Raw genomic sequence first — 8,742 nt, 5'->3', positions numbered from 1 at the left:
GAACACTGCTAGCATGGGTGTATCTGCAAGGATTCTTAAACTAGTTCAGCGTGGCTCGTGTGGACACACTAAACTGTCTGTGTTCAATTACAAATGGTTTAATTTCCTGGTGTAGACATAGCCTCACACCTTCCTCCACTCCCCTTTCCTGCTCACGGCACCCACGCAAGCATCTGCTTGCTTCTCCATCTCCCCCCACCACCTCAAGGGCCTTCTCCTCCGCAGCTTCTATGATCTGCTACATCCTCCAACCTCCTGGTTGACTTGTTTAAAGCAGCCTATTGCTCCCTTGTCTACACTTCAACATCTCTCTCCCCCTGCAGTTGGCCTGCTGACTAAATGCTTTAATTCTATCGCCGTACAACTGCTTTCTGTAATTTATACCAGGGACCTGCAGTGAACCATAACTCTGCAAAGCGTTCTGGGATGCAGTTTGTATGGAAGACACTATACAAAAGTTGTACTGTATTGATTATGCTGTTAGGAAATGTCCTCTTGGTAATATCCATGTGTTAGCTGTTAAAAATGATATCTCCAAACAAGAGAGCAGAGGGGGGAAAACATAACAACCTTAAATACACAATCAGTGCTTTTATTGCAGAGCACATAAGGGATGCAGGGCTGTCGAGCCGCTAGGGCACTAGGACGAGGAGTCAAGAAATGTCGGGTGAAGTCACAGCTCTATTAAAAGCAATGGGAATTTTGCCACTGACTTCAACAGGGCAAGAGTTTTACGCCTGGGTCCCATTCCCAGTTCTGCTACTGACCTGCTGCATGACCTCGAGCAAGATTCTTTCCGCATAACATCGCTAAGATCTGACCTTTCCTATCAATCCGCACAGCTCAAACTCTCAGCCAGGCTCTCAACATCTCATGTCTTTGTAGCCGCTTTGACAGATGCAATCTTGTCCCGTTCAGCTCCATTCACAGCATAGACCAAGTGCACCGTACTGACCAATATGGTCTCACTGTTTCCTTGTGCTCCCCCATCGATCTGTCTGTATCCATTTGTTGTCTCTTGCCTTATATTTAGATTGACAGCTCTTTGGGGCTTTGTGTTCTGTTTGTACAGCACCTAGCACTACGGGGTCCTGGAGCATGGGCTCCTAAGCACCAAAGTATAATAATAATAAAGTCACTTCATTCCCTGTTCCTCAGTTTCCCCTCCCACCCTTTGCCTATGTAGACTGTAAGCTCTCAGGGCAAGGGGCTGTCTCTTACCATGTGCATGTACAGTAGCTAGCGTGGGGGGGAGGAGCTGTAATTTTGACTGGGGCCCCCGCCACTCTTGTATTACAAGTAATACATCATCATCCTAATCACAGCTAAGAACACCTTATCCCTGATCATAGCTTTCAGGGGGAAGCTTGTTAAGTCCTTTCTGACACTCCACATCAGGGCATGCAAATTCTGCCTCTCACATGGCTTAGACTATGGAGCGACCTCAGCTGCCCTCTGGGCGTGGACTATTATACAAGGCAGGGTGGAGAATAAAGACTTGAATGAACAGAATTCTTCAGCGGTGAAGTTAATACATCTAAATTCACAGGGTCAACGCAAATTACAACTCATTAGCTGCATCGTTCCCTTTTACACAAACACGGTGCGCTGATGGAAGAACTACGGGCCGGATCCTCAGCTGGTGTCAGTGGGCACTGCTCCGTAGAAGTCAATGGGGCTACGCCAATTTATAGCAGTGGAGGATCTTGCCCCATATTTTCTCTATTACCGTGTTTTATATTAGATTAATGGAGTTATAGCTCCAGAAGGGGACTCAAAGGAGCTTAAAACCAATGGGAGTTCTCATGTCAATTTCAGTTTAATCAGGAGTTTCTTTTCCTCTGCTTTGCGTTCTCTAGGAAGGTACTCAACACCGTAGGGACGACCAGGACCTTTCATGAAAGCAGCTCATCTGTAAGCAGCAGCAGCATCTAAGTTGCTGCCAACAAAGAGGAAGTGGCTTGTGAATCTAAAGCGAGAGCTCCCATGGGTTTTTGATTGCTGCCTGATTTTAAAGCCCACAGCATTTCAGATCCATGTAATCTTTAATCACATTTACATACATCCCCTAACAATGTGTATGTCTGCTTTATCGATCAACATTCATCTAGGGATGGGAAGCTCGGAAAGATTCGGAGCATCTGATTACTAGCACCCAAGTGTTCAGGGCCAAGGTTTGCAACAGCGGCTAGTGATTTTGGGTGTCCAACTTCAATTTTTGGAAATCGTGATCCACATGTTTACCTTATTCTACAGGGTTGGTGAAATCTGGCATGGTTCTGGCATGAGAATCAGTTTTATTGGGAAATGTCTATAACAGGGCAGGCAGACTTTTTGGCCTGAGGGCCACATCGGGTTTCGGAAATTCTATGGAGGGCCGGTTAGCGAAGCCGTGCCTCCCCAAACAGCCAGGCATGGCCCGGCCCCACCCCCATCCAACCCCCCCTGCTTCTCACCCCCTGATGCCCCCTCTCCACCAGACCCCTGCCTCATCCAAGCCCCCCGTTCCGTGATGGCTCCCCCCGGGACCCTTGCCCCTCCCTGTCCCCTGACAGCCCCCAGAATCCCCACCCCTGACTGCCTCCCGCCTCCCTATCCAACCCCTCCTCTCCTTCTTGACTGCCCCCCCAGGACTCCTGCCCCCATTCAACCCCTATTACCCACCCTCTGTCCACACTCCTGACCATCACCCCGAACTCCCCTGCCCTCTATCCAACCCCCCGTGCTCCGTGTCCGCTTACCACGCTGCCTGGAGCACCGGTGGCTGGCGGCGCTACAGCTGCGCCGCCCGGCTGGAGCCAGCCACGCCGTCACCACCACGCAGCACAGAGCACCGGGTCAGGCCGGCTCGACAGTTGCGCTGCCCCAGAAGCTCACAGCCCCGCTGCCAAGAGCATTGTGCTGGCAACGCAGTGACCTGAGGCTGCGGGGAAGGGGGAACAATGAGGGAGGGGCCGGGGGCTAGCCTCCCGGGCCAGGAACTCAGGGGCCGGGCAGGAGGGTCCCGTGGGCCGGATGTGGCCCGCGGGCCGTAGTTTGCCCACCTCTGGTCTATAACTTCCAGCTTCTTGTAGGTGCAAAAATACCCCAAGGATGCAGTATTATTATTCTTACCCCACCGCATTTTAACCAGAACCAGAACCTCCGCAGCTACAAAAGTGAAAATGTTCAAATTACCTATAAGAATAAATGGTAATGGGAAAATATGCAAAAGGGAAACAGAGACTGAAAAAGTCAAAAGAAAAAGGCTCCCTGGTTTATCTCAAGCCCTGTGTTAAAATGGTGTTTGGTAAACAAGAGAAATGTGGGACTGGAAATCAAGGAACCAAAATTGGTATGTTGAAAATTAGGCCTAATTGGCGGACACGCTAACGAGAGGCTGGCCTATTCTACCCATCATTACCTTTTGGGGGCCTTAAAAGAAAAGACTTTGGGGAGAAAATAAGTGGAGCACAAGCACAATAATTGCTGACAGAGAGAAGGGGAAGGAGACCATCTGGGATGAAACGGGATCAGACTTCCACAGCACCAGCAGATCCAAGCCACCGCAACTCACTGCTTCTCTTTCCCCGCAAAAGGACAGTTATTATCAACTCTGATTCCATCTAGGGGACTGTCCGACAAGGGGGTTTGCTTTCTCAGAACTCGCTCCAGCTAACGGGCAAGGGAACAAGGGACATTGTTAAAATGAAACTTTACTTAATACTGCATGTTTCCAAGGCTTGATGTGATTTCCCTTTTTTTCTGTATCTTTAATAAAGGCTTCAAAGGCCTGATAATGGTGGGTTTGCCACAGTATTAAGCAGCCTGAGATAGGTCTCTTTATGCCAAGCCCGGAATCTTGTTATGGGACGTCCTGTAAGCCGGGTCCTGCCACCTTCACACACTAACCCAAATATGGGTTATGTTAACACAGTTGGTCTATATAGTCCATCTAAATATATACAACAGTGGCCAATCTGCAAATAGAACCCAGGTCTCTGGGGGAGTCGCTGTCCAGTGCTCTACCCACTAGTCCTTACGGCCTTTTGTTTTTTACACATGAAAGCATGTAAAGAAACCACATTTAGACAGTGTTAGGTTGGTTTCACTTCAGGTGCACATGCTCTAGCACAGTGTTGCAATGTCTGTGACATCAGTGCTGCAGGAGAATGCTTGTTTGTTTATAGAGCTCTTTAGACACTCATGGAGTCTTTTTATCTATTTGTGTTCCTGTAGTTCCCCCTCCTCCAGAGATTGGGGCCCCATTGTGCTAGGTGCAGTACAAACACATAGTAGGAGACAGTCCTTTCCCCTCAAGAGTTTACAATAAAAAATAGGGGAAACTGAGGCAGCGGGAGACGTGACCTGCCTACAGTCATCCAGCAAGCCAGTGGCCGTACCAGGAATAGAATCCACATCTCCTGAGTCCTAGTCAAGTGCTCTAACCACTGGTCCACACTGTCTCCGTAAAGCAGTGATTCTCAACCTTTCCATACCAGGACCCGTAGGCATCCCCACACCTAACTGGAAACAGCTTCTCATTCAGCAATATGGGAAAGGCAGGTTGGTCATGACCCAACCTCAGGATGAGAACTCAACATCTAGATGCACAGCAGAGAAACCGGGGCCACTTCGCCCTGGCAGAACTCAGACATCACGATGGGGTGACGGGCCACCAAAAGCCAGGTCCTGCTACCGTCACTCACTGTGATTAGCACTTCACACTGCAGGCAGCCCCACTGAAATCAACGAGGGCCAATCCCAGAACAAGGTGCCAGTCCACATAAAAGTGGCAGGATATAAACTCCTTGGGCTTAAAGTCTCCTAGCTGGCACAGCTGTGTGTGGTTTCAGCAAAGTAATTAACATTACTTTCTTTGCAGCAATGTAAAGCATATGACAGTCGCCATTACAGGTTATCTATTTTGGCATCCTGTCATTGACAGTGACCAGCTCCAGCACAAGAAAATGTGAACCACCCAAGAATGTCTCATCCTAACCCCTAATAGTTACAGGTTGGCTTAAGCTCTGAAGCAGGATATATATATTTTTTAACCCAGATCAGAGCAGTAATAAATAATAATATTTTGAACTTTTGTAACATCATTAGAGAATTGCTAAGTGCTTTACCACCCCTGAGTCACAGCTGGGGAAACTGAGGCACAGAGGGGTGAAGGGACTTGCCCAAGGTTACGCTGAGTCAATGGCAGGGCCTGGTACACACCCCATGAGTCCCCGTTCACTGCTAGACCAGCCCACAGTGTTGCAAATGCTTCTTGCTACTTGCCCAGATCCGGGTTCATGCACGGGGCTGAGTTTTCCAAAGAACCCCCCGACACAATGAGATCTGTGCTCATTAAAAATATATATTTCTAGGAGGGGGTGGAATCCCCAAACTACTGCTGGTAATGAATATGCAAATCACCAGCTTCGTGATGCTGCTAAATGGTGTCATGTCTCTCCCGAGGGCCTGCCCCAAAGCCTCCTGCCACGCTCCGGGAGCCGTTCCAATTAGTTCAGTGGCCTCTGGAGGATGCTCCTATAGAGCTCCAAGCAGTAAAAGCTTGGCTGCTTGTCCTTTCGACCCATAACTGATTTTATCAATTGGGAGAGGGATGGCTGGCTAGGAGAATGGGGGCCCTTCCCAGACATCTGCTCTCTTTCTGGCCTTCCCCTCTCTCTGGTTTATGGCTGAGATCTGCAAGGACATTAATAATACCCAATATTTATGTGGCACTTTTCATCTCAAAGCACTTCAAAAAGGTCAGTGCCAATATCCCCATTTCACATAAGGGGAAACTGAGGCACGGGGAGTTGCTCAGACTTGCCCAAGGTCACCTAGCAAGCCAATGGCGGAGCTGGGAATAGAACTCAGGTCTCCTACATCCTCATCCAGTGCTCCATCTGCTAGGCATCACTGACTCCCAGTTAGTCACCCGCATCCCACTGAAATGTAATGAGATGGGTACCTAAATTCCTGAGGCCCTTTTGAAAATGCCAGTCTGTTTCCGGCTACTCTGTACATCCGCAGCTATATCCCTTCAGATCCAAAATGAATGAGTCCCTCCCCTGGGCGGAGCTAAATTAATTACGGGGGCAGAAATAGGACCCTCTATATAGAGCCGTCTGACTCTGAGAAGGCAGTCCAGGTTTACTTTGCTGGCCAACCATTGGTCTTCTGCCCAGACTGCAATTCCACAGAGGCCACTTGGTTGCCCTGCTTTTTAAAAACATCTGTAGCCACCTCTACCACAAAGGCACCCTCGTCCCACACCTGGCAGGCCAAACTGCTCTTACGCACGGCAGAGGTGCAACCCCCAGCACCCAGACTGTACCTGACCCAACCTCCCAGGCTGTCTGGACCACAGGCTCTGACCATTATGCATTAAAACCAAGTGACAAAATTATACATTTTTATTTAGACCCCAAGAGGCAGGACTGGTTTGGGGATTATTTTGGGGTGTGGGAATCTGTGATCTTGGGGATCTCTACCCTCAGTTCCCTTCTAGCTGCTGTTTCACCACCTCCTCGCCTTCATGGGACCCTCTATCAAAGCCTCACGTGGCGGAGGAGATGGGACTGTTAATTAACGAGGCAGGCCAAGATCCCATATGGGACCGTGGGGTTTGACAACGTTGGACCACTATGGCTGCGCTAGCTGTGCAGGGAGAGAAAGGGGGTGTTTGGTTGCTCCCCAGGATCAACCCCACAAGGCCCCCTTCCCCAGATCACTAAAGCAGCCCCTGTGGATAGTGCCCGTTCTCCTTCCCCTCCTGTGGTTGGGTGGCAGGTCTTTTCTCTTCCTTCCCCATGCAAATGGTCAGGAGATAACCAGATGGGCTGGCTCTTTTCCCAGTCCTGCTGAGAACAGAGCAAAGCTTGATGATTTTCAGACTAGGCAGAGCAGCAGGGCTGGGTGTGGCACCAGGGCAGCAGCAGACTCTGATGTCCTGCAAAATAACTGATTGCACATCTCTAAACTGTGCAGGATCTTAGAAGATGTGTGATGCCCGTCCTGGGGCTTTCATGCCACCTGTCTGTGAACCTGCCTGGTACATCCCCAGAGTCAGCCCAAAAAACTGCCCCTTGTCAGAAGCCTTGCACGAGCTGTTTTAACTCCAGAGGCAAACAGCCTGGCGCTCCACAGCCGTGCGTGAGATTGGCTGGTGCGTCCCATATAAAACCACAGCCACATAAATTGTCTGGGTCTCCATCTTCCCAGGATGCTGGATGCAGGTGGCACTCGCTTAACAACTGACCACCTTCCTCCATGAAGATATATCAGGCCAAATCCCATTCCTGGTGTAACTCCACTGAAGCTAGTGGAGTTACAGTGGGGTTGAGTTTGACCCATTAGCATTCAGGAACAAGCGAGGCCCACCGGGGGGGCACATGTTACAGCATGTACTGTGGTTGGCCCGGCAATGAAAGTGCATGACAGGGAGTCAGAAGATCCAGGTTCTGTTCCCAGCTCTTCCACCGCCTTGCCCTCTCTGTGCCTCAGTTTCCCCATCTGCCAAATAGCACACGATCCCACCTTCCAAGGCATTGCCATGAGGCTTTACTCCATTAGTGTCTTTAAAGTTCTTTAGTTCCCCAGGTGGAACACACCAGAGAAGTTCTGAAGTATTATTATTCTAACACGGACAAACCTCAGGAAGGAAAATCATTCCAAGGATACCTTACACCTTCTAAATGCTCTGGGAGAGAGAAATGGGGCTGGGTGGCCAACATGAGGCCTTCTGCTCACAGTCCACCGCATTAAAAAACAATAGGCTAACCCAACCCCAGCCCAAGAAAATCCTGGGCTGGATCAAGAAATGTGGCGAATCACCAGCAGCTATTCCAAAATGCAGTGTAAGAGTCTAGGGAGGCCACAAGTAAAAACCTGTGAATGGTTGTGGCAGCCTTATTATATCACGGCGATTACGAGACCCAGAGAAGGTGGAGCAGAGGGCAGGCAGCATAACGACGCAGGGAGCAGGGGAGCTCCGTTCTTCGGAAAGGTGAAAGAAACACGGCTTGCATTCATTGGCAAAGAGGAGAGAACTTAAGCTGAGAAAGGGCCAGGCACTAAAGGGATTTAAGGTGCAATTCCTTGACCTGGAGAATGGTTAACGTATGCAATCAGAGGATTCAGAGAATAAAGAATGGGGCAAGGTGCAGCTGTTACCACTGCACTATGGGGGATGCACGGGGCCGGAGCAAGGTGGGGTCCCAGTAGATACAGTGTCATAGAGTTAAAGGCCAGAAAGTACCACGAGATCATAGCCTCACCTTTGGTATAACACAGAACTTTCAGTTTCAGCCAGTCACCCCTGCCCAATAATTTGGGTTAGCCTACAGCATTTCAGCCTCCAGGAGACTAAAACTGGGCCACAGGCTGAGAAAAGGGGAGACCGAGGCAATCCCTGGGCCTGAGGCCCCTTCAGTGGCAGGGGATTGATTAGGTGAGAGAAATGATTGGGTGAGATATGCCCAGGTGAGCCTAGCAAGCAATCAGTGCCCCACGCTGAAGAGGAAGGCGAACCTCCAGCCCAAGGTCCCCGTCAATCTGACCCAGGGAAAAATTCCTTCCTGACCCAAATCTGGTATTCAATTTAACCCTGACTGTGAGAGCATGACTCATCAGCCAGACATCTGATAAAGAGGGTTCTCTGCACCACCTCAGAGCACTGGCTCACTGCATCTACTATCCCGTCTCCAGCTGTGGCCAAACCCCGAGTCTTCAGAGGCAGGCGGGGGGTGGGGGGAGGATCCC

Source organism: Trachemys scripta, chromosome 21 (genome assembly GCF_013100865.1).
Source record: "Trachemys scripta elegans isolate TJP31775 chromosome 21, CAS_Tse_1.0, whole genome shotgun sequence".
NCBI lineage: Eukaryota > Metazoa > Chordata > Testudines > Emydidae > Trachemys > Trachemys scripta.
This window is presented reverse-complemented; position numbering follows the sequence as displayed.